Below are 25,783 nucleotides of genomic sequence, written 5' to 3' on the forward strand. Positions count from 1 at the left end.
CCCCACACACACACACACACACACACACACACACACACACACACACACACACACACACACACACACACACACACACACACACACACACACACACACACACACACACACACACACACACACACACACACACACACACACACAAACACACACACAGGCAGCGGTGGAGAGCACAATGCACAGTGAACGTCTTATTTGGTATTTCCTGTGTAACCCCTACAGCCAGCCAGCCAGGCAGCGCACCCCCTGCACTTCAGGCCCCATCTGTGTTAATTTTTGACGGGCTCTTGGCCACGGTTCAGGTCGAGAAAAGGGGGAATGATTGGGGGGGGGAGGTGCGGAGGTTAATGGCATCTGGATATTAAAGCCTTGCCTGTAACAGCAATGAAGAAAATAAAATTACAGCATATATGAGGAATTTTCCAACTAATGATGTGCGGATGTGGTAGCTATAGCACTGAGGGGAAAGAGGCTGACTGTGCTGTCTTTGTTCGCTGGGAGAGGGCCCCATGCAGCATTCCTGTACGCTGTGCATACTTTGGCAACTGTTGCGCTCCATTTTATAACTGTATACAGTTTATGCTGCGGCTGCTCTCTACTGTAAGCTTGTGACTAACTCTGAGTCTTCTTTCCTTTCTTGGCCTGCTGTGAGGGTATTGTTGTTGTCTTTCTTGGCCTGCTGTGAGGGTATTGTTGTTGTCTTTCTTGGCCTGCTGTGAGGGTATTGTTGTTGTCTTTCTTGGCCTGCGGCGAGGGTATTGTTGTTGTCTTTCTTGGCCTGCGGTGAGGGTATTGTTGTTGTCTTTCTTGGTCTGCGGTGAGGGAATTGTTGTTGTCTTTCTTGGCCTGCGGTGAGGGTATTGTTGTCTTCCTTGGCCTGCTGTGAGGGTATTGTTGTTGTCTTTCTTGGCCTGCGGTGAGGGTATTGTTGTTGTCTTTCTTGGCCTGCTGTGAGGGTATTGTTGTTGTCTTTCTTGGCCTGCTGTGAGGGTATTGTTGTTGTCTTTCTTGGCCTGCTGTGAGGGTATTTTTGTTGTCTTTCTTGGCCTGCTGTGAGGGTATTGTTGTTGTCTTTCTTGGCCTGTGGTGAGGGTATTGTTGTTGTCTTTCTTGGCCTGCGGTGAGGGTATTGTTGTTGTCTTTCTTGGCCTGCTGTGAGGGTATTGTTGTTGTCTTTCTTGGCCTGCTGTGAGGGTATTGTTGTTGTCTTTCTTGGCCTGCTGTGAGGGAATTGTTGTTGTCTTTCTTGGCCTGCGGTGAGGGTATTGTTGTTGTCTTCCTTGGCCTGCTGTGAGGGTGTTGTTGTTGTCTTTCTTGGCCTGCGGTGAGGGTATTGTTGTTGTCTTTCTTGGCCTGCTGTGAGGGTATTGTTGTTGTCTTTCTTGGCCTGCGGTGAGGGTATTGTTGTTGTCTTTCTTGGCCTGCGGTGAGGGTATTGTTGTCTTTCATGTCAATTTTCTTTTGAAAGAGAAAAGGTTAAAAGTCAAAGTGACTGTTGAAAATAGTGGTGTCTACTGGCTATCTGACTGCTGAGCTTACTTTCTAAACAGGACATGTTTAGCATGGTGAAGTGTCTATCTAAACAGGACATGTTTAGCATGATGAAGTGTCTATCTAAACAGAACATGTTTAGCTTGGTGAAGTGTCTATCTAAACAGGACATGTTTAGCATGGTGAAGTGTCTATCTAAACAGGACATGTTTAGCATGAGGAAGTGTCTATCTAAACAGAACATGTTTAGCATGAGGAAGTGTCTATCTAAACAGAACATGTTTAGCATGAGGAAGTGTCTATCTAAACAGGACATGTTTAGCATGGTGAAGTGTCTATCTAAACAGGACATGTTTAGCATGGTGAAGTGTCTATCTAAACAGGACATGTTTAGCATGAGGAAGTGTCTATCTAAACAGAACATGTTTAGCATGAGGAAGTGTCTATCTAAACAGGACATGTTTAGCATGGTGAAGTGTCTATCTAAACAGGACATGTTTAGCTTGGTGAAGTGTCTATCTAAACAGGACATGTTTAGCATGAGTGAAGTGTCTATCTAAACAGAACATGTTTAGCATGGTGAAGTGTCTATCTAAACAGGGCATGTTTCTATCTAAACAGGACATGTTTAGTGAGGAAGTGTCTATCTAAACAGGACATGTTTAGCATGGTGAAGTGTCTATCTAAACAGGACATGTTTAGCATGAGGAAGTGTCTATCTAAACAGGACATGTTTAGCATGGTGAAGTGTCTATCTAAACAGGACATGTTTAGCATGAGGAAGTGTCTATCTAAACAGGACATGTTTAGCATGGTGAAGTGTCTATCTAAACAGGACATGTTTAGCATGAGGAAGTGTCTATCTAAACAGGGCATGTTTAGCATGGTGAAGTGTCTATCTAAACAGGACATGTTTAGCATGGTGAAGTGTCTATCTAAACAGTACATGTTTAGCATGAGGAAGTGTCTATCTAAACAGGACATGTTTAGCATGGTGAAGTGTCTATCTAAACAGGACATGTTTATTCAGTGCCTCTTTGCTTGACATCATGGAAAAATCAAAAGAAATCAGCCACGACCTCAGAAAGAAAATTGTGGACCTCCACAAGTCTGGTTCATCCTTGGGAGCAATTTCCAAACGCCTGAAGGTACCACATTCATCTGTACAAACAATAGTATGCAAGTCCAAACACCATGGGACCACGCAGCCGTCATACTGCTCAGGAAGGAAATGCGTTCTGTCTCCTAGAGATGAACGTACTTTGGTGTGAAAAGTGCAAATCAATCCCAGAACAATAGCAAACGACATTGTGAAGATGCTGGAGGAAACAGGTACAAAGTATCTATATCCACAACAAAACGAGTCCTATATCGACATAACCTGAAAGGCCGCTCAGCAAGGAAGAAGCCACTGCACCAAAACAGCCATAAAACAGTCCGACTACGGTTTGCAACTGCACATGGGGACAAATATCGTACTTTTTGGAGAAATGTCCTCTGGTCTAATGAAACAAAAATAGAATTGTTTGGCCATAATGACCATCGTTATCTTTGGGTGAAAAAGGGGGAGGCTTGCAAGCCAAAGAACACCATCCCAACCGTGAAGCACGGGGGTGACAGCATCATGTTGTAGGTGTGCTTTGCTGCAGGAGGGACTGGTGCACTTCACAAAATAGATGGCATCATGAGGCAGGAAAAATATGTGGATATATTGAAGCAACATCTCAAGACATCAGTCAGGAAGTTAAAGCTTGGTTGCAAATGGGTCTTCCAAATGGACAATGACCCCAAGCATACTTCCAAAGTTATGGTAAAGTGGCTTAAGTACAACAAAGTCAAGGTATTGGAGTGGCCATCACAAAGCCCTGACCACAATCTTATAGAAAATGTGTGGGCAGAACTGAAAAAGCGTGTGTGAGCAAGGAGGCCTACAAACCTGACTCAGTTACACCAGCCCTGTCAGGAGGAATGGGACAAAATTCTCCCAACTTATTGTGGGAAGCTTGTGGAAGGCTACCTGAAATGTATGATTCAAGTTAAACAATTTCAAGGCAATGCTACCAAATTTCTATTTGAGTGTATGTAAACTTCTGACCCACTGGGAATGTGATGAAAGAAATCAAATCTGAAATAAATCATTCTCTCTACTATTATTCTGACATTTCACTTTCTTAAAATAAAGTGTTGATCCTAACTGACCTAAGACAGGAAATGTTTACTCGGATTACATGTCAGGAACTGTCAAAAACTGAGTTTAAATGTAGTTGGCTAAGGTGTATGTAATCTACCGACTTCAACTGTAGAAACTCTAAATGGCCCTGAGGAAGACACAGGGATGCCGAGACGTTGGTAAATACCCATTACATTTCTGTGAGTTTAAATATGGAGTGTGCGACTTTCTTTATCGGCATTTTGTCCTCAGCCAAACGTTTGGTGGAACTGGTCCTTTTAAAGGTGTCGGCCCATCTGGCGCCCTACATGGTAGAAAAGAATGTGGCCGCGGGCCACATGGTCAAAAGTATTGCACTACATAGAAAATAGGGTGCCATTTAGGGTGCCATTTGGGACGCAGGCTGTGTTGAAGGCAGGGGCCTTTCATCCTGAGATTCCTTTGAGAGAGAGAATGTAAACAGGGGACCCCGGCCAAGCCCATCAGCCAAGCTTACGACTAATCACATTGTGTCTCGATTGTTTTAATTCCACAGGGGATATCAAAGAGACGCTGGCTGGGGCAATAGTGGAATAGTGCTGGGTTGGGGTGGGTGGATAGTACTGGCTGAGGGGGAGAAGGGGGATGGAGGTAGTTTAAGGTTCTATTAACAGGGCACAATGCCTGCCCAATGATCTCTTTAGCGCTCCACACTGGTCCAGTCTTTAACAGTACAGTTGTACTGGACACAGCGCTGCGACGGAGAGGGAGAGAGAGACAGAGGGAGAGAGAGACATAGGGAGAGAGAGTCAGAGGGAGAGAGAGAGAGAGAGAGAGAGAGAGAGAGACAGAGGGAGAGAGAGACGCATAGGAAAAGAGAGAGGCAGAGGGAAAGAGAGAGAGATGCAGAGGGAAAGAGGTGAGAAGGCGAGGCAGAGGGAGAGAGATGGAGGCACAGGGAAAGAGAGAGAGAAAGAGGCTGAGGGAAAGAGAGAGGGAGAGAGAGATGCAGAGGGAGAGTGAGAGAGAGAGAGAGAAAGAGACGGGCAGAGGGAAAGAGAGAGAAAAAGAGAGAGGCAGAGGGAAAGAGAGAGAGATGCAGAGGGAAAGAGGTGAGAAGGCGAGGCAGAGGGAGAGAGATGGAGGCACAGGGAAAGAGAGAGAGAAAGAGGCTGAGGGAAAGAGAGAGGGAGAGAGAGAGGCAGCGAGAGATGCAGGGGGAGAGTGAGAGAGAGAGAGAGAGAGAGAGAGAGAGAGAGAGAGAGAGAGAGAGAGAGAGAGAGAGAGAGAGAGAGAGAGAGAGAGAGAGAAAGAGACGGGCAGAGGGAAAGAGAGAGAAAAAGAGACAGGCAGAGGGAAAGAGAGGGAGAGAGAGAAGAGAGCAAGAGGGAAAGAGAGAGAGAAAGGCAACAAAAGAGAGAACGAGAGAGGCAACATGAGAGGGAGGAAGGCGGATGTGCTCGGTCAGTGGAGCTTGCCTTGCCTTGGAGGATCTGTTGCATGGCTGCTTTCTGTGCTGCCTGTTCTGCCTGCCTGCCTATGCTGCCGGTTCTGCATGTGCTGCCTATGCTGCCTGTGCTGCCTGTCTGCCTGTGCTGCCTGTTCTGCCTGTGCTGCCTGTCTGCCTGTGCTGCCTGTTCTGCCTGCCTGTTTGCCATTTCCTCTCCAGTGTGTATCAGAGAGCGAGTTGGGCCAGACGGGATGGATGCTCTCAGCAGAAAGGAATGCCCAGAATGTTGTCCTTTAATCTGGAGTCAGCCAGCCCAGGACACGGCTGCTTTATCTGACTGCCTCTGTTCTGTTAGCAGGCAAGCAGCAGCTCCACACAAGCAGAGCTAAAGGAGAGGCCTGCATACCTGTCAGTCAGGCTACAGTCCCAGCCCCCTGTCCCTGGCCTGCACAGACATGGGAGAAGAAGAGGAGATGGAGGGTGGGAAGGAGGCACAGGGGGGAGAAAAATAATAGAGAGAGTGAATGGGGAGGGAGGTGAGATGGGTGGGGATATACAGTCCTGGTCAAAAGTTTTGAGAATGACACAAATATTAATTTTCACAAAGTTTGCTGCTTCAATGTCTTTAGATATTTTTGTCAGATGTTACTATGGAATACTGAAGTTTAATTACAAGCATTTCATAAGTGTCAAGGGCTTTTATTGACAATTACATGAAGTTGATGCAAAAAGTTAATATCTGCAGCGTTGACCCTTCTTTTTCAAGACCTCTGCAATCTGCCCAGGCATGCTGTCAATTAGCTTCTGGGCCACATCCTGACTGATGGCAGCCAATTCTTGCATAATCAACGCTTGGAGATTGTCAGAATTTGTGAGTTTTTGTTTGTCCACCCGCCTCTTGAGGATTGACTACAAGTTCTCAATGGGATTAAGGTCTGGAGAGTTTCCTGGCCATGGACCCAAAATATCTATGTTTTGTTCCTCGAGCCACATAGTTATCACTTTTGCCTTATGGCAAGGTGCTACATCATGCTGGAAACGGCATTGTTCGTCACCAAACTGTTCCTGGATGGTTGGGAGAAGTTGCTCTCGGAGGATGTGTTGGTACCATTCTTTATTCATGGCTGTGTTCTTAGGCAAAATTGTGAGTGAACCCACTCCCTTGGCTGAGAAGCAACCCCACACATGAATGGTCTCAGGATGCTTTTCTGTTGGCATGACACAGGACTGATGGTAGCGCTCACCTTGTCTTCTCCGGACAAGCTTTTTTTCTGGATGCCCCAAACAATCAGAAGGGGGATTCTTCAGAGAAAATGACTTTACCCCAGTCCTCAGCAGTCCAATCGATGTACCTTTTGCAGAATATCAGTCTGTCCCTGATGTTTTTCCTGGAGAGAAGTGGCTTCTTTGCTGCCCTTCTTGACACCAGGCCATCCTCCAAAAGTTTTTGCCTCACTATGCGTGCAGATGCACTCACACATGCCTGCTGCCATTCCTGAGCAAGCTCTATACTGGTGGTGCCCCGATCCCGCAGCTGAATCCACTTTAGGAGACGGTCCTGGCGCTTGCTGGACTTTCTTGGGCGCCCTGAAGCCTTCTTCACAACAATTGAACCGCTCTCCTTGAAGTTCTTGATGATCCGATAAATGGTTGATTTAGGTGCAATCTTACTGGCAGCAATATCCTTGCCTGTGAAGCCCTTTTTGTGCAAAGCAATGATGATGGCACGTGTTTCCTTCCAGGTAACCATGGTTTTACAGAGGAAGAACAATGATTCCAAGCACCACCATCCTTTTGAAGATTCCAGTCTGTTATTCAAACTCAATCAGCATGACAGAGTGATCTCCAGCCTTGTCCTCATCAACACTCACACCTGTGTTAATGAGAGAATCACTGAACTGATGTCAGCTGGTCCTTTTGTGGCAGGGCTGAAATGCAGTGGAAATGTTTTTGGGGGATTCAGTTTGCATGGCAAAGAGGGACTTTGCAATTAATTGCAATTCATCTGATCACTCTTCCTAACATTCTGGAGTATATGCAAATTGCCATCATACAAAGTGAGGCAGAAGACTTTGTGAAATTAATATTTGTGTCATTCTCAAAACTTTTGGCCACGACTGTAGAAAGAAAGTTAGAAGATTTTTTACAAATTAGATCACTATGATAACAGCCGTGATTAATATTTTTTCTTAAAAGCGTAATCTGGGATTCAAACAATCAAATCAATCAATCAAATGTATTTTATAAAGCCCTTTTTATATCAGCAGTTGTTTCAAAGTGCTATACAGATACCCAGCCTAAAAGACCAAGCAATGCAGATGCAGAAGCACTGTGGCTAGAAGAAACTCTGTAGAAAGCCATAAACCTAGGAAGAAACCTAGAGAGGAACCAGGCTCTGAGGGGTGGCCAGTCCTCTTCTCCTGCTTCTTTTTCGGGATATATACCATTCATTTAAAAGTCCAAAAGTGATGTATCAATCCCAAATTGCCCCTTTAAGATGTACAAGTCAGTTAAGAACAAATTCTTATTTTCAATGACAGCCTGGGAACAGTGGGTTAACTGCCTGTTCAGGGGCAGAACAACAGATTTGTACCTTGTCAACTCGGGGATTTAAACTTGCAACCTTCTGGTTTCTAGTCCAACGCTCGAACCACTAGGCTACCCCTGCCGCCCCAACATGCCTAGTTAAATAAAGGTAAAATATATACATATATTTTAAATGTTGAATTGGACATTCCTTTTTCCACAATCAGAAGTCTTCATGTCTTGAATGAGTTACTGTTCAGCTGCTCCGTTATTTCACAGAGTATATCCTGATTTATAGAGAGGCCGACCGATGTGTTTTATGGAGAGAGAGAGTGAATGGTCTGTGTGCAGTGTGCTAATAGACAGACAGAGATATAGGACAGAGGTGTACATGCTTCCTTGGAATACAGAGAGATGTACTGTATGTGTTTTACAGACACATAAGGATTATATAAAGAGATGTGTAGATATTTTATAGAGAGTGGAGAATCAAAGGACGGGTCATCTTTAGCAGTACTGACAGTGGCCCTGAGGCTTGGAAAGGGAAAGTGTTTATCAATGACTTCCACTTGGTACATGCAGCATATTATTTCTTCAGGAATGCCAAATGATTGCCCCTTTAACCATTATAAAGTATGCATAGTTGTCATATAGAACAAAAGGAATAGTCTGAATGTATCCCGAATGGCACCCTATTCCTTATGTGGTGCACTACATTTGACCAGGGACCATAGGGGACACAAACACTTGACTTGCGTGATGAAAGAACTTAGCTGAAACCTGAAGACTTGAGTTTGCTCCCTGGACTAGTACCTAGGCCCTAGGTGTTTGCTCCCTGGACTAGTACCTAGGCCCTAGGTGTTTGCTCCCTGGACTAGTACCTAGGCCCTAGGTGTTTGCTCCCTGGACTAGTACCTAGGCCCTAGGTGTTTGCTCCCTGGACTAGTACCTAGGCCCCAGGTGTTTGCTCCCTGGACTAGTACTTAGGCCCTAGGTGTTTGCTCCCTGGACTAGTACCTAGGCCCTAGGTGTTTGTTCCCTGGACTAGTACCTAGGCCCTAGGTGTTTGCTCCCTGGACTAGTACCTAGGCCCTAGGTGTTTGCTCCCTGGACTAGTACCTAGGCCCTAGGTGTTTGTTCCCTGGACTAGTACCTAGGCCCTAGGTGTTTGTTCCCTGGACTAGTACCTAGGCCCTAGGTGTTTGCTCCCTGGACTAGTACCTAGGCCCTAGGTGTTTGTTCCCTGGACTAGTACCTAGGCCCTAGGTGTTTGTTCCCTGGACTAGTACCTAGGCCCTAGGTGTTTGCTCCCTGGACTAGTACCTAGGCCCTAGGTGTTTGTTCCCTGGACTAGTACCTAGGCCCTAGGTGTTTGCTCCCTGGACTAGTACCTAGGCCCTAGGTGTTTGCTCCCTGGACTAGTACCTAGGCCCTAGGTGTTTGCTCCCTGGACTAGTACCTAGGCCCTAGGTGTTTGTTCCCTGGACTAGTACCTAGGCCCTAGGTGTTTGCTCCCTGGACTAGTACCTAGGCCCTAGGTGTTTGCTCCCTGGACTAGTACCTAGGCCCTAGGTGTTTGCTCCGTGGACTAGTACCTAGGCCCTAGGTGTTTGCTCCCTGGACTAGTACCTAGGCCCTAGGTGTTTGCTCCCTGGACTAGTAGCTAGGCCCTAGGTGTTTGCTCCCTGGACTAGTACCTAGGCCCTAGGTGTTTGCTCCCTGGACTAGTACCTAGGCCCTAGGTGTTTGCTCCCTGGACTAGTACTTAGGCCCTAGGTGTTTGCTCCCTGGACTAGTACCTAGGCCCTAGGTGTTTGCTCCCTGGACTAGTACTTAGGCCCTAGGTGTTTGCTCCCTGGACTAGTACCTAGGCCCTAGGTGTTTGCTCCCTGGACTAGTACTTAGGCCCTAGGTGTTTGCTCCCTGAACTAGTACCTAGGCCCTAGGTGTTTGCTCCCTGGACTAGTACCTAGGCCCTAGGTGTTTGCTCCCTGGACTAGTACTTAGGCCCTAGGTGTTTGCTCCTGGACTAGTACCTAGGCCCTAGGTGTTTGCTCCCTGGACTAGTACTTAGGCCCTAGGTGTTTGCTCCCTGGACTAGTACCTAGGCCCTAGGTGTTTGCTCCCTGGACTAGTACTTAGGCCCTAGGTGTTTGCTCCCTGGACTAGTACCTAGGCCCTAGGTGTTTGCTCCCAGGACTAGTACCTAGGCCCTAGGTGTTTGCTCCCTGGACTAGTACTTAGGCCCTAGGTGTTTGCTCCCTGGACTAGTACCTAGGCCCTAGGTGTTTGCTCCCTGGACTAGTACTTAGGCCCTAGGTGTTTGTTCCCTGGACTAGTACCTAGGCCCTAGGTGTTTGCTCCCTGGACTAGTACCTAGGCCCTAGGTGTTTGTTCCCTGGACTAGTACCTAGGCCCTAGGTGTTTGCTCCCTGGACTAGTACCTAGGCCCTAGGTGTTTGCTCCTGGACTAGTACCTAGGCCCTAGGTGTTTGCTCCTGGACTAGTACTTAGGCCCTAGGTGTTTGTTCCCTGGACTAGTACCTAGGCCCTAGGTGTTTGCTCCCTGGACTAGTACCTAGGCCCTAGGTGTTTGTTCCCTGGACTAGTACCTAGGCCCTAGGTGTTTGCTCCCTGGACTAGTACCTAGGCCCTAGGTGTTTGCTCCATGGACTAGTACCTAGGCCCTAGGTGTTTGTTCCCTGGACTAGTACCTAGGCCCTAGGTGTTTGCTCCATGGACTAGTACCTAGGCCCTAGGTGTTTGTTCCCTGGACTAGTACCTAGGCCCTAGGTGTTTGTTCCCTGGACTAGTACCTAGGCCCTAGGTGTTTGCTCCCTGGACTAGTACTTAGGCCCTAGGTGTTTGTTCCCTGGACTAGTACCTAGGCCCTAGGTGTTTGTTCCCTGGACTAGTACCTAGGCCCTAGGTGTTTGTTCCCTGGGCTAGTACTTAGGCCCTAGGTGTTTGCTCCCTGGACTAGTACCTAGGCCCTAGGTGTTTGTTCCCTGGACTAGTACTTAGGCCCTAGGTGTTTGCTCCCTGGACTAGTACCTAGGCCCTAGGTGTTTGTTCCCTGGACTAGTACCTAGGCCCTAGGTGTTTGTTCCCTGGACTAGTACCTAGGCCCTAGATGTTTGTTCCCTGGACTAGTAGCTAGGCCCTAGGTGTTTGTTCCCTGGACTAGTACCTAGGCCCTAGGTGTTTGTTCCCTAGGCTAGTACCTAGGCCCTAGGTGTTTGCTCCCTGGGCTAGTACTTAGGCCCTAGGTGTTTGCTCCCTGGACTAGTACCTAGGCCCTAGGTGTTTGTTCCCTAGGCTAGTACCTAGGCCCTAGGTGTTTGCTCCCTGGGCTAGTACTTAGGCCGTAGGTGTTTGCTCCCTGGACTAGTACCTAGGCCCTAGGTGTTTGCTCCCTGGACTAGTACTTAGGCCCTAGGTGTTTGCTCCCTGGACTAGTACTTAGGCCCTAGGTGTTTGTTCCCTGGACTAGTACCTAGGCCCTAGGTGTTTGTTCCCTGGACTAGTACTTAGGCCCTAGGTGTTTGCTCCCTGGACTAGTACTTAGGTGCTAGGTGTTTGCTCCCTGGACTAGTACTTAGGCCCTAGGTGTTTGCTCCCTGGACTAGTACCTAGGCCCTAGGTGTTTGCTCCCTGGGCTAGTACCTAGGCCCTAGGTGTTTGCTCCCTGGGCTAGTACTTAGGCCCTAGGTGTTTGCTCCCTGGGCTAATACTTAGGCCCTAGGTGTTTGCTCCCTGGACTAGTACCTAGGCCCTAGGTGTTTGCTCCCTGGACTAGTACTTAGGCCCTAGGTGTTTGCTCCCTGGACTAGTACCTAGGCCCTAGGTGTTTGCTCCCTGGACTAGTACTTAGGCCCTAGGTGTTTGTTCCCTAGGCTAGTACCTAGGCCCTAGGTGTTTGCTCCCTGGACTAGTACTTAGGCCCTAGGTGTTTGCTCCCTGGACTAGTACCTAGGCCCTAGGTGTTTGCTCCCTGGACTAGTACCTAGGCCCTAGGTGTTTGCTCCCTGGACTAGTACTTAGGCCCTAGGTGTTTGCTCCCTGGACTAGTACCTAGGCCCTAGGTGTTTGCTCCCTGGACTAGTACTTAGGCCCTAGGTGTTTGCTCCCTGGACTAGTACCTAGGCCCTAGGTGTTTGCTCCCTGGACTAGTACCTAGGCACTAGGTATTTGTTCCCTGGACTAGTACCTAGGCCCTAGGTGTTTGCTCCCTGGACTAGTACCTAGGCCCTAGGTGTTTGCTCCCTGGACTAGTACCTAGGCCCTAGGTGTTTGCTCCCTGGGCTAGTAGCTAGGCCCTAGGTGTTTGCTCCGCAGGCCAATGCAGTCTTGTGGTGCTCAGGGGTCAGGGTTCAAGTCCAGCCAGTCACACTCCTCTGACGATCATTGCTGTACCTGGTGTATGTATGCCATACCAAACACATGACGATCTGGGACCAGGAAATGGCTCTCTAAAGGCACAAATCATTACTGTGTGTTGCAGCAAGTCTTCTCCGGGCCAGTTCTGCATGGTAACAACACTTACTGCAATGCACTTCCTGCTGTGTCTGTCTGTGGCCTAGCCTTCGAATAACAGCGGATATACGTACTTAAACACTCACATCAGTTAGCATTGACTATGTGGTTCTACCTAGAAGTCTGCTGCTAGCTGCTTTGTGGTGTTTGAAATATATGTAACCTGCAGAAACAGCAGGCATCTGTCTCTCCCTTTGAGAAACATAACCACAGGAAAGAGTGATTGGGTTTGATATCGTACACATTTATTTATGTTTTATCGGAGTGATCTATGTCTCTCTATTTGTGGTGGTATGTTCGGTAATTACATTTGAGACCTTTTTTGGTCTGAAATATGAAAGCTCGCATCAACACTCAATTCAGTTGTATACAATGTGGTTATGACGTAGAGCTGTGGCAAGGGAGAGAGATCAATATATGCTATAAGAAAACAAACATGAAATGAAATCACATTCATTGTCATGCAGAAGATGATCCTGCCAATTGGGCAGTGCAACCACCACTTCATTCATCTTTTTTCTCAACTCCCCCTCACTACTCAAAAATCTTCAATGGCCTGCCTGAGTCATGTGCATTTCATCTCAGGTCACGTGACAAGAGCTAACCAACACTGTTCTCTGCTTCAACTTCCTCTCCATTTCCACTAAACCAGGGAGAATGATCTGAAATAGTGCCTCCAGAAATAGCATCGGACCATTCTATCAGTTCGCATGAAGAACATGATGACTTTTTAAAAAATGCACATAATCAACCTCTTCACAGACCAACACCAGTGAACACTGTCTCTCTTCACAGACCAACACCAGTGAACTCTGTCTCTTCACAGACCAACACCAGTGAACACTGTCTCTCTTCACAGACCAACACCAGTGAACTCTGTCTCTCTTCACAGACCAACACCAGTGAACTCTGTCTCTCTTCACAGACCAACACCAGTGAACTCTGTCTCTCTTCACAGACCAACACCAGTGAACTCTTGTCTCTTCACAGACCAACACCAGTGAACTCTGTCTCTCTTCACAGACCAACACCAGTGAACTCTGTCTCTCTTCACAGACCAACACCAGTGAACACTGTCTCTCTTCACAGACCAACACCAGTGAACTCTCTCTCTTCACAGACCAACACCAGTGAACACTGTCTCTCTTCACAGACCAACACCAGTGAACTCTGTCTCTCTTCACAGACCAACACCAGTGAACTCTGTCTCTCTTCACAGACCAACACCAGTGAACTCTGTCTCTCTTCACAGACCAACACCAGTGAACTCTTGTCTCTTCACAGACCAACACCAGTGAACTCTGTCTCTCTTCACAGACCAACACCAGTGAACTCTGTCTCTCTTCACAGACCAACACCAGTGAACTCTGTCTCTCTTCACAGACCAACACCAGTGAACTCTTGTCTCTTCACAGACCAACACCAGTGAACTCTGTCTCTCTTCACAGACCAACACCAGTGAACTCTGTCTCTCTTCACAGACCAACACCAGTGAACTCTGTCTCTCTTCACAGACCAACACCAGTGAACTCTGTCTCTCTTCACAGACCAACACCAGTGAACTCTGTCTCTCTTCACAGACCAACACCAGTGAACTCTGTCTCTCTTCACAGACCAACACCAGTGAACTCTGTCTCTCTTCACAGACCAACACCAGTGAACTCTCTCTCTCTTCACAGACCAACACCAGTGAACTCTCTCTCTTCACAGACCAACACCAGTGAACTCTGTCTCTTCACACACCAACAACAGTGAACACTGTCTCTCTTCACAGACCAACACCAGTGAACTCTTTCTCTTCACACACCAACACCAATTAACTCTGTCTCTCTTCACACACCAACACCAGTGAACTCTCTCTCTTCACAGACCAACACCAGTGAACTCTCTCTCTTCACAGACCAACACCAGTGAACTCTCTCTCTTCACAGACCAACACCAGTGAACTCACTCTCTTCACAGACCAACACCAGTGAACTCACTCTCTTCACAGACCAACACCAGTGAACTCTCTCTCTTCACAGACCAACACCAGTGAACTCTCTCTCTTCACAGACCAACACCAGTGAACTCTCTCTCTTCACAGACCAACACCAGTGAACTCTCTCTCTTCACAGACCAACACTAGTGAACTCACTCTCTTCACAGACCAACACCAGTGAACTCTCTCTCTTCACAGACCAACACCAGTGAACTCTCTCTCTTCACAGACCAACACCAGTGAACTCTGTCTCTCTTCACAGACCAACACCAGTGAACTCTGTCTCTCTTCACAGACCAACACTAGTGAACTCTCTCTCTCTTCACAGACCAACACCAGTGAACTCTCTCTCTTCACAGACCAACACCAGTGAACTCTGTCTCTTCACACACCAACACCAGTGAACTCACTCTCTTCACAGACCAACACCAGTGAACTCTCTCTCTTCACAGACCAACACCAGTGAACTCTCTCTCTTCACAGACCAACACCAGTGAACTCTCTCTCTTCACAGACCAACACCAGTGAACTCACTCTCTTCACAGACCAACACCAGTGAACTCTCTCTCTTCACAGACCAACACCAGTGAACTCTGTCTCTTCACACACCAACACCAGTGAACTCACTCTCTTCACAGACCAACACCAGTGAACTCTCTCTCTTCACAGACCAACACCAGTGAACTCTCTCTCTTCACAGACCAACACCAGTGAACTCTCTCTCTTCACAGACCAACACCAGTGAACTCTCTCTCTTCATATACCAACACCAGTGAACTCTTGTCTCTTCACAGACCAACACTAGTGAACTCTCTCTCTTCACACACCAACACCAGTGAACACTGTCTCTTCACAGACAAACACCAGTGAACTCTGTCTCTCTTCACAGACCAACACCAGTGAACTCTGTCTCTCTTCACAGACCAACACCAGTGAACTCTTGTCTCTTCACAGACAAACACCAGTGAACTCTCTCTCTCTCTTCACAGACCAACACCAATGAACTCTGTCCCTCTTCACACACCAACACCAGTGAACTCTGTCTTCCAAATAGCTAATGCTAGTCTGGTAGATAGCTTTTAGTTATTCAGTTATGTAGGATTTCCACTCAGACTCGGAGCCAGATAAGTCTATAAACCAGAAATAATCTACCAAACCTAACTGAGTGACCATATTATTTGACCCAATTATCTGAAGTAATGTTCATCATCCCAAAGGTACAGTCCACATTAGCAAGGTCAAAGTTGAACATACAACCTCGTAGTAACTGGTGTACCAAACCGCGGGGAAAGCTCAGCTGTTCAGCATTGTTCATCGTTCTCACTGTGTTGGACAAACATGCAAGGCATTTGGGTACTAATCCCAAGGACCCCATTTCTGCCTTTGCTTACAAACATTGGTCTTTGCTGACACTTTGATAATCAGAGAGAGAGCAGCGGCTGCTGGGTCCTCGGGCCAAACGACCGCCGTAGGAAAAACTGGAGAGGGGAAAGCACCTGGAAGCAGTCCATGTTCTGGTGAGGGGTCACTGAGTTTTGTCTGGAGGCTTTCCCTACTGTAGCTGTTAACAATGCTGCTTTTCCTGTGGGCTAACAGTCAGTCGACACAGCTCCCAGCAGAGTACAAGCACAGGGTTAGAAATTGGGAGACGTGTGGGGAGCAGCTCTGGCACAAAATGGCTGCCTGCCTGCTTATTTCCTAGTTGGTTGCTACTACATAGTAGAGCAAGTAGTGCAAGAGGTGTTCCACACATCCTCCCAAAGCACTGCAAAGCACTTTCAAACCAGATGTTTGTGGGTGAACGCAATATTAATACAATTTAGTAACATTATTCTAAGAGCCAAGAGTTGTACTGGGGTTTGTTTGAGTATGACAGCTGCCTGATAAAGTTGTGTTAATCCTGTGAAAGCAGATGATCTAGTTGTAATGGACACACACACACGCACACACACACACGCACAGGGACCAGTACTGAGTTTCCTGATGGCTCACTATGGAAACACTGTGTGATCTGGGCACACCAAAACAGGAGCGCTCCCAGAGACCTGCCCTGCCAGATATGATTTCATACCTTATGTAACCCTGGGACAGGGACACAGAAATGTTAGCCCTTCTGTGTGTGTGTGTGTGTGTGTGTGTGTGTGTGTGTGTGTGTGTGTGTGTGTGTGTGTGTGTGTGTGTGTGTGTGTGTGTGTGTGTGTGTGTGTGTGTGTGTGTGTGTGTGTGTGTGTGTGTGTGTGTGTGTGTGTGTGTGTGTGTGTGTGTGTGTGTGTGTGTGTGTGTGAGAGAGCCAGCTTACAAACAGTTTGGGCGTGTGTGTGTGTGTACCTGTGTGTGAGTGTGTATGTGTGTGTGTGAGAGAGAGAGAGAGAGAGAGAGAGAGAGAGAGAGAGAGAGAGAGAGAGAGAGAGAGAGAGAGAGAGAGAGAGAGAGAGAGTAGAGAGAGAGCTAACAGTGTGTGTGTGTGTGTGTGTGTGTGTGTGTGTGTGTGTGTGTGTGTGTGTGTGTGTGTGTGTGTGTGTGTGTGTGTGTGTGTGTGTGTGTGTGTGTGTGTGTGTGTGTGTGTGTGTGTGTGTGTGTGTGTGTGAAAGAGAGAGAGAGAGCATTCTCAGGTAAAACACTTAGAGAGAGGACTGTGAGGGTGAAGGGAGGAATGTCCTTTACTCCTCTCTTCCTCTCTTCCTCTCCTCCTTTACTCCTCCCTTTCTCTCCTCATTTACTCCTCAACTCCTCTCTTTCTCTCCTCCTTTCCTCCCCTCTCCCTCTCTTTCTCTCCTCCTTTACCCCTCTCTTTCTCTCCTCCTTTACTCCCCTCTCCCTCTCTTTCTCTCCTCCTTTACTCCTCAACTCCTCTCTTTCTCTCCTTCTTTACACCTCTCTTTCTCTCCTCCTTTACTCCTCAACTCCTCTCTTTCTCTCCTCCTTTACTCCTCTCTTTCTCTCCTGTTTTACTCCTCAACTCCTCACTTTCTCTCCTCCTTTACTCGTCAACTCCTCTCTTTCTCTCCCTCTTTACACCTCTCTTTCTCTCATCCTTTACTCCTAAACTCCTCACTTTCTCTCCTCCTTTACTCCTCTCTTCCTCATTTTCTCTCCTCCTTTACTCCTCAACTCCTCTCTTCTTCTCCTCCTTTAATCCTCTCTTTCTCTCCTCCTTTATTCCTCTCTTTCTCTCTTTCTCCCCTCCTATACTCCTCAATTCCTCTCTTTCTCTCCTGCTTTACTCCTCTTTTCCTTTACTCCTCAACTCCTCTCTTTCTCTTCTCCGCCTCTCTTTCTCTCCTCCTTTACTCACCTCTTGCCTCTCTTTCGACCCTCCTTTACTCTTCAACTCCTCTCTTTCTCTCCTCCTTTACTCCTCTCTTCCTCCTTTACTCCTCTCTTCCTAACTTTCTCTCCTCATTTACTCCTCAACTCCTCTCTTTCTCTCCTCCTTTACTCCTATCTTCCTCTCTTTCTCTCCCCCTTTACTCCTCTTTTCCTCTTTTCACTCCTCCTTTACTCCTCTCTTCCTCTTTTCACTCCTCCTTTAAACCTCTCTTTCTCTCCTCCTTTAAACCTCTCTTTCTCTCCTCCTTTACTCCTCTCTTCCTTTCTTTCTCTCCTCCTTTACTCCTCAACTCCTTTCTTTCTCTCATTTACTCCTATCTTCCTCTCTCTCTCTCCTTTACTCCTCTCTTTCTCTATTTCTCTCCTCCTTTAAACCTCTCTTTCTCTCCTCCTTTACTCCTCTCTTCCTTTTTTCTCTCCTCCTTTACTCCTCAACTCCTTTCTTTCTCTCATTTACTCCTATCTTCCTCTCTTTCTCTCCTCCTTTACTCATCCCTTTCTCTATTTCTCTCCTCCTTTACTCCTCAACTCCTCTCTTCCTCCTTTTCTCTCCTCCTTTAAACCTCTCTTTCTCTCCTCCTTTACTCCTCCCTTCCTCTTTTCACTCCTCCTTTAAACCTCTCTTTCTCTCCTCCTTTACTCCTCTTCCTTTCTTTCTCTCCTCCTTTACTCCTCAACTCCTTTCTTTCTCTCATTTACTCCTATCTTCCTCTCTTTCTCTCCTCCTTTACTCATCCCTTTCTCTATTTCTCTCCTCCTTTACTCCTCAACTCCTCTCTTCCTCCCTTTCTCTCCTCCTTTACTCCTCAACTCCTCTCTTTCTCTCCTCAACTCCTCTCTTTCTCGCCTCCTTTACTCCTCTCTTCCTCTCTTTCTCTCCTCCTTTACCTCTCAACTCCTCTCTTCCTCCTTTTCTCTCCTCCTTTACTCCTCAACTCCTCTCTTTCTCTCCTCCTTTACTCTCCTCTTCCTCTCTTTCTCTCCTCCTTTACACCTCTCTTCCTCCTTTTCTCTCCTCCTTTACTCCTTAACTCCTCTCTTTCTCTCCTCTACTCCTCTCTTCTTCTCTTTCTCTCCTCCTTTACTCCTCTCTTCCTCTTTTCACTCCTCTTTTCGCTCCTCCTTTAATCCTCTCTTTCTCTCTTCCTTTACTCCTCTCTTCTTCTCTTTCTCTCCTCCTTTACTCCTCTCTTCCTCTTTTCGCTCCTCCTTTAATCCTCTTTCTCTCCTCCTTTACTCCTCAACTCCTTTCTTTCTCTCCTCCTTTAGTCCTATCTCCCTCTCTTTCTCTCCTCCTTTACTCCTCTCTTTCTCTATTTCTCTCCTTTACTCCTCAACTCCTCTCTTCCTCCTTTTCTATCCTCCTTTACTCCCCTCTTCCTCTCGTTCTCTCCTCCTTTACTCCTCTCTTCCTTTACTCCTCAACTCCTCTCTTCCTCTCCTTTACTCCTCTCTTTCTCTACTCCTTTACTCCTCTCTTTCTCTCCTCCTTTACTCCTCTCTTTCTCTCTTCCTTTACTCCTCTCTTTCTCTCCTCCTTTACTCCTCACTTCCTCTCTTCCTTTACTCCTCAACTCCTCTCTTCCTCTCCTTTACTCCTCTCTTTCTCTCCTCCTTTACTCCTCTCTTTCTCTCCTCCTTTACTCCTCTCTTTCTCTCCTCCTTTACTCCTCACTTCCTCTCTTTCTCTCCTCCTTTACCCCTCTCTTTCTCTCCTCCTTTACTCCCCTCTCCCTCTCTTTCTCTCCTCCTTTACTCCTCAACTCCTCTCTTTCTCTCCTTCTTTACACCTCTCTTTCTCTCCTCCTTTACTCCTCAACTCCTCTCTTTCTCTCCTCCTTTACTCCTCTCTTTCTCTCCTGTTTTACTCCTCAACTCCTCACTTTCTCTCCTCCTTTACTCGTCAACTCCTCTCTTTCTCTCCCTCTTTACACCTCTCTTTCTCTCATCCTTTACTCCTAAACTCCTCACTTTCTCTCCTCCTTTACTTCTCTCTTCCTCATTTTCTCTCCTCCTTTACTCCTCAACTCCTCTCTTCTTCTCCTCCTTTAATCCTCTCTTTCTCTCCTCCTTTATTCCTCTCTTTCTCTCTTTCTCCCCTCCTATACTCCTCAATTCCTCTCTTTCTCTCCTGCTTTACTCCTCTTTTCCTTTACTCCTCAACTCCTCTCTTTCTCTTCTCCGCCTCTCTTTCTCTCCTCCTTTACTCACCTCTTGCCTCTCTTTCGACCCTCCTTTACTCTTCAACTCCTCTCTTTCTCTCCTCCTTTACTCCTCTCTTCCTCCTTTACTCCTCTCTTCCTAACTTTCTCTCCTCATTTACTCCTCAACTCCTCTCTTTCTCTCCTCCTTTACTCCTATCTTCCTCTCTTTCTCTCCCCCTTTACTCCTCTTTTCCTCTTTTCACTCCTCCTTTACTCCTCTCTTCCTCTTTTCACTCCTCCTTTAAACCTCTCTTTCTCTCCTCCTTTAAACCTCTCTTTCTCTCCTCCTTTACTCCTCTCTTCCTTTCTTTCTCTCCTCCTTTACTCCTCAACTCCTTTCTTTCTCTCATTTACTCCTATCTTCCTCTCTCTCTCCTCCTTTACTCCTCTCTTTCTCTATTTCTCTCCTCCTTTAAACCTCTCTTTCTCTCCTCCTTTACTCCTCTCTTCCTTTTTTCTCTCCTCCTTTACTCCTCAACTCCTTTCTTTCTCTCATTTACTCCTATCTTCCTCTCTTTCTCTCCTCCTTTACTCATCCCTTTCTCTATTTCTCTCCTCCTTTACTCCTCAACTCCTCTCTTCCTCCTTTTCTCTCCTCCTTTAAACCTCTCTTTCTCTCCTCCTTTACTCCTCCCTTCCTCTTTTCACTCCTCCTTTAAACCTCTCTTTCTCTCCTCCTTTACTCCTCTTCCTTTCTTTCTCTCCTCCTTTACTCCTCAACTCCTTTCTTTCTCTCATTTACTCCTATCTTCCTCTCTTTCTCTCCTCCTTTACTCATCCCTTTCTCTATTTCTCTCCTCCTTTACTCCTCAACTCCTCTCTTCCTCCCTTTCTCTCCTCCTTTACTCCTCAACTCCTCTCTTTCTCTCCTCAACTCCTCTCTTTCTCGCCTCCTTTACTCCTCTCTTCCTCTCTTTCTCTCCTCCTTTACCTCTCAACTCCTCTCTTCCTCCTTTTCTCTCCTCCTTTACTCCTCAACTCCTCTCTTTCTCTCCTCCTTTACTCTCCTCTTCCTCTCTTTCTCTCCTCCTTTACACCTCTCTTCCTCCTTTTCTCTCCTCCTTTACTCCTTAACTCCTCTCTTTCTCTCCTCTACTCCTCTCTTCTTCTCTTTCTCTCCTCCTTTACTCCTCTCTTCCTCTTTTCACTCCTCTTTTCGCTCCTCCTTTAATCCTCTCTTTCTCTCTTCCTTTACTCCTCTCTTCTTCTCTTTCTCTCCTCCTTTACTCCTCTCTTCCTCTTTTCGCTCCTCCTTTAATCCTCTTTCTCTCCTCCTTTACTCCTCAACTCCTTTCTTTCTCTCCTCCTTTAGTCCTATCTCCCTCTCTTTCTCTCCTCCTTTACTCCTCTCTTTCTCTATTTCTCTCCTTTACTCCTCAACTCCTCTCTTCCTCCTTTTCTATCCTCCTTTACTCCCCTCTTCCTCTCGTTCTCTCCTCCTTTACTCCTCTCTTCCTTTACTCCTCAACTCCTCTCTTCCTCTCCTTTACTCCTCTCTTTCTCTACTCCTTTACTCCTCTCTTTCTCTCCTCCTTTACTCCTCTCTTTCTCTCTTCCTTTACTCCTCTCTTTCTCTCCTCCTTTACTCCTCACTTCCTCTCTTCCTTTACTCCTCAACTCCTCTCTTCCTCTCCTTTACTCCTCTCTTTCTCTCCTCCTTTACTCCTCTCTTTCTCTCCTCCTTTACTCCTCTCTTTCTCTCCTCCTTTACTCCTCACTTCCTCTCTTTCTCTCCTCCTTTACCCCTCTCTTTCTCTCCTCCTTTACTCCCCTCTCCCTCTCTTTCTCTCCTCCTTTACTCCTCAACTCCTCTCTTTCTCTCCTTCTTTACACCTCTCTTTCTCTCCTCCTTTACTCCTCAACTCCTCTCTTTCTCTCCTCCTTTACTCCTCTCTTTCTCTCCTGTTTTACTCCTCAACTCCTCACTTTCTCTCCTCCTTTACTCGTCAACTCCTCTCTTTCTCTCCCTCTTTACACCTCTCTTTCTCTCATCCTTTACTCCTAAACTCCTCACTTTCTCTCCTCCTTTACTTCTCTCTTCCTCATTTTCTCTCCTCCTTTACTCCTCAACTCCTCTCTTCTTCTCCTCCTTTAATCCTCTCTTTCTCTCCTCCTTTATTCCTCTCTTTCTCTCTTTCTCCCCTCCTATACTCCTCAATTCCTCTCTTTCTCTCCTGCTTTACTCCTCTTTTCCTTTACTCCTCAACTCCTCTCTTTCTCTTCTCCGCCTCTCTTTCTCTCCTCCTTTACTCACCTCTTGCCTCTCTTTCGACCCTCCTTTACTCTTCAACTCCTCTCTTTCTCTCCTCCTTTACTCCTCTCTTCCTCCTTTACTCCTCTCTTCCTAACTTTCTCTCCTCATTTACTCCTCAACTCCTCTCTTTCTCTCCTCCTTTACTCCTATCTTCCTCTCTTTCTCTCCCCCTTTACTCCTCTTTTCCTCTTTTCACTCCTCCTTTACTCCTCTCTTCCTCTTTTCACTCCTCCTTTAAACCTCTCTTTCTCTCCTCCTTTAAACCTCTCTTTCTCTCCTCCTTTACTCCTCTCTTCCTTTCTTTCTCTCCTCCTTTACTCCTCAACTCCTTTCTTTCTCTCATTTACTCCTATCTTCCTCTCTCTCTCCTCCTTTACTCCTCTCTTTCTCTATTTCTCTCCTCCTTTAAACCTCTCTTTCTCTCCTCCTTTACTCCTCTCTTCCTTTTTTTCTCTCCTCCTTTACTCCTCAACTCCTTTCTTTCTCTCATTTACTCCTATCTTCCTCTCTTTCTCTCCTCCTTTACTCATCCCTTTCTCTATTTCTCTCCTCCTTTACTCCTCAACTCCTCTCTTCCTCCTTTTCTCTCCTCCTTTAAACCTCTCTTTCTCTCCTCCTTTACTCCTCCCTTCCTCTTTTCACTCCTCCTTTAAACCTCTCTTTCTCTCCTCCTTTACTCCTCTTCCTTTCTTTCTCTCCTCCTTTACTCCTCAACTCCTTTCTTTCTCTCATTTACTCCTATCTTCCTCTCTTTCTCTCCTCCTTTACTCATCCCTTTCTCTATTTCTCTCCTCCTTTACTCCTCAACTCCTCTCTTCCTCCCTTTCTCTCCTCCTTTACTCCTCAACTCCTCTCTTTCTCTCCTCAACTCCTCTCTTTCTCGCCTCCTTTACTCCTCTCTTCCTCTCTTTCTCTCCTCCTTTACCTCTCAACTCCTCTCTTCCTCCTTTTCTCTCCTCCTTTACTCCTCAACTCCTCTCTTTCTCTCCTCCTTTACTCTCCTCTTCCTCTCTTTCTCTCCTCCTTTACACCTCTCTTCCTCCTTTTCTCTCCTCCTTTACTCCTTAACTCCTCTCTTTCTCTCCTCTACTCCTCTCTTCTTCTCTTTCTCTCCTCCTTTACTCCTCTCTTCCTCTTTTCACTCCTCTTTTCGCTCCTCCTTTAATCCTCTCTTTCTCTCTTCCTTTACTCCTCTCTTCTTCTCTTTCTCTCCTCCTTTACTCCTCTCTTCCTCTTTTCGCTCCTCCTTTAATCCTCTTTCTCTCCTCCTTTACTCCTCAACTCCTTTCTTTCTCTCCTCCTTTAGTCCTATCTCCCTCTCTTTCTCTCCTCCTTTACTCCTCTCTTTCTCTATTTCTCTCCTTTACTCCTCAACTCCTCTCTTCCTCCTTTTCTATCCTCCTTTACTCCCCTCTTCCTCTCGTTCTCTCCTCCTTTACTCCTCTCTTCCTTTACTCCTCAACTCCTCTCTTCCTCTCCTTTACTCCTCTCTTTCTCTACTCCTTTACTCCTCTCTTTCTCTCCTCCTTTACTCCTCTCTTTCTCTCTTCCTTTACTCCTCTCTTTCTCTCCTCCTTTACTCCTCACTTCCTCTCTTCCTTTACTCCTCAACTCCTCTCTTCCTCTCCTTTACTCCTCTCTTTCTCTCCTCCTTTACTCCTCTCTTTCTCTCCTCCTTTACTCCTCTCTTTCTCTCCTCCTTTACTCCTCACTTCCTCTCTTTCTCTCCTCCTTTACCCCTCTCTTTCTCTCCTCCTTTACTCCCTCTCCCTCTCTTTCTCTCCTCCTTTACTCCTCAACTCCTCTCTTTCTCTCCTTCTTTACACCTCTCTTTCTCTCCTCCTTTACTCCTCAACTCCTCTCTTTCTCTCCTCCTTTACTCCTCTCTTTCTCTCCTGTTTTACTCCTCAACTCCTCACTTTCTCTCCTCCTTTACTCGTCAACTCCTCTCTTTCTCTCCCTCTTTACACCTCTCTTTCTCTCATCCTTTACTCCTAAACTCCTCACTTTCTCTCCTCCTTTACTTCTCTCTTCCTCATTTTCTCTCCTCCTTTACTCCTCAACTCCTCTCTTCTTCTCCTCCTTTAATCCTCTCTTTCTCTCCTCCTTTATTCCTCTCTTTCTCTCTTTCTCCCCTCCTATACTCCTCAATTCCTCTCTTTCTCTCCTGCTTTACTCCTCTTTTCCTTTACTCCTCAACTCCTCTCTTTCTCTTCTCCGCCTCTCTTTCTCTCCTCCTTTACTCACCTCTTGCCTCTCTTTCGACCCTCCTTTACTCTTCAACTCCTCTCTTTCTCTCCTCCTTTACTCCTCTCTTCCTCCTTTACTCCTCTCTTCCTAACTTTCTCTCCTCATTTACTCCTCAACTCCTCTCTTTCTCTCCTCCTTTACTCCTATCTTCCTCTCTTTCTCTCCCCCTTTACTCCTCTTTTCCTCTTTTCACTCCTCCTTTACTCCTCTCTTCCTCTTTTCACTCCTCCTTTAAACCTCTCTTTCTCTCCTCCTTTAAACCTCTCTTTCTCTCCTCCTTTACTCCTCTCTTCCTTTCTTTCTCTCCTCCTTTACTCCTCAACTCCTTTCTTTCTCTCATTTACTCCTATCTTCCTCTCTCTCTCCTCCTTTACTCCTCTCTTTCTCTATTTCTCTCCTCCTTTAAACCTCTCTTTCTCTCCTCCTTTACTCCTCTCTTCCTTTTTTCTCTCCTCCTTTACTCCTCAACTCCTTTCTTTCTCTCATTTACTCCTATCTTCCTCTCTTTCTCTCCTCCTTTACTCATCCCTTTCTCTATTTCTCTCCTCCTTTACTCCTCAACTCCTCTCTTCCTCCTTTTCTCTCCTCCTTTAAACCTCTCTTTCTCTCCTCCTTTACTCCTCCCTTCCTCTTTTCACTCCTCCTTTAAACCTCTCTTTCTCTCCTCCTTTACTCCTCTTCCTTTCTTTCTCTCCTCCTTTACTCCTCAACTCCTTTCTTTCTCTCATTTACTCCTATCTTCCTCTCTTTCTCTCCTCCTTTACTCATCCCTTTCTCTATTTCTCTCCTCCTTTACTCCTCAACTCCTCTCTTCCTCCTTTTCTCTCCTCCTTTACTCCTCAACTCCTCTCTTTCTCTCCTCAACTCCTCTCTTTCTCGCCTCCTTTACTCCTCTCTTCCTCTCTTTCTCTCCTCCTTTACCTCTCAACTCCTCTCTTCCTCCTTTTCTCTCCTCCTTTACTCCTCAACTCCTCTCTTTCTCTCCTCCTTTACTCTCCTCTTCCTCTCTTTCTCTCCTCCTTTACACCTCTCTTCCTCCTTTTCTCTCCTCCTTTACTCCTTAACTCCTCTCTTTCTCTCCTCTACTCCTCTCTTCTTCTCTTTCTCTCCTCCTTTACTCCTCTCTTCCTCTTTTCACTCCTCTTTTCGCTCCTCCTTTAATCCTCTCTTTCTCTCTTCCTTTACTCCTCTCTTCTTCTCTTTCTCTCCTCCTTTACTCCTCTCTTCCTCTTTTCGCTCCTCCTTTAATCCTCTTTCTCTCCTCCTTTACTCCTCAACTCCTTTCTTTCTCTCCTCCTTTAGTCCTATCTCCCTCTCTTTCTCTCCTCCTTTACTCCTCTCTTTCTCTATTTCTCTCCTTTACTCCTCAACTCCTCTCTTCCTCCTTTTCTATCCTCCTTTACTCCCCTCTTCCTCTCATTCTCTCCTCCTTTACTCCTCTCTTCCTTTACTCCTCAACTCCTCTCTTCCTCTCCTTTACTCCTCTCTTTCTCTACTCCTTTACTCCTCTCTTTCTCTCCTCCTTTACTCCTCTCTTTCTCTCTTCCTTTACTCCTCTCTTTCTCTCCTCCTTTACTCCTCACTTCCTCTCTTCCTTTACTCCTCAACTCCTCTC

The 25,783-nt window shown here is 46.6% G+C and overlaps 1 protein-coding gene across 1 annotated transcript in view; it reads left to right on the forward strand.

Annotated features, from left to right (window-relative positions):
• LOC124043251 (cyclin-dependent kinase 6-like) overlaps positions 1-25,783 on the forward strand; it is a 73,997-nt gene that overhangs the window by 30,040 nt on the left and 18,174 nt on the right. The gene's annotated exons all lie outside the window — the stretch shown is intronic.

This window comes from Oncorhynchus gorbuscha, linkage group LG09 (assembly GCF_021184085.1).
Source record: "Oncorhynchus gorbuscha isolate QuinsamMale2020 ecotype Even-year linkage group LG09, OgorEven_v1.0, whole genome shotgun sequence".
NCBI classification, from domain to species: domain Eukaryota; kingdom Metazoa; phylum Chordata; class Actinopteri; order Salmoniformes; family Salmonidae; genus Oncorhynchus; species Oncorhynchus gorbuscha.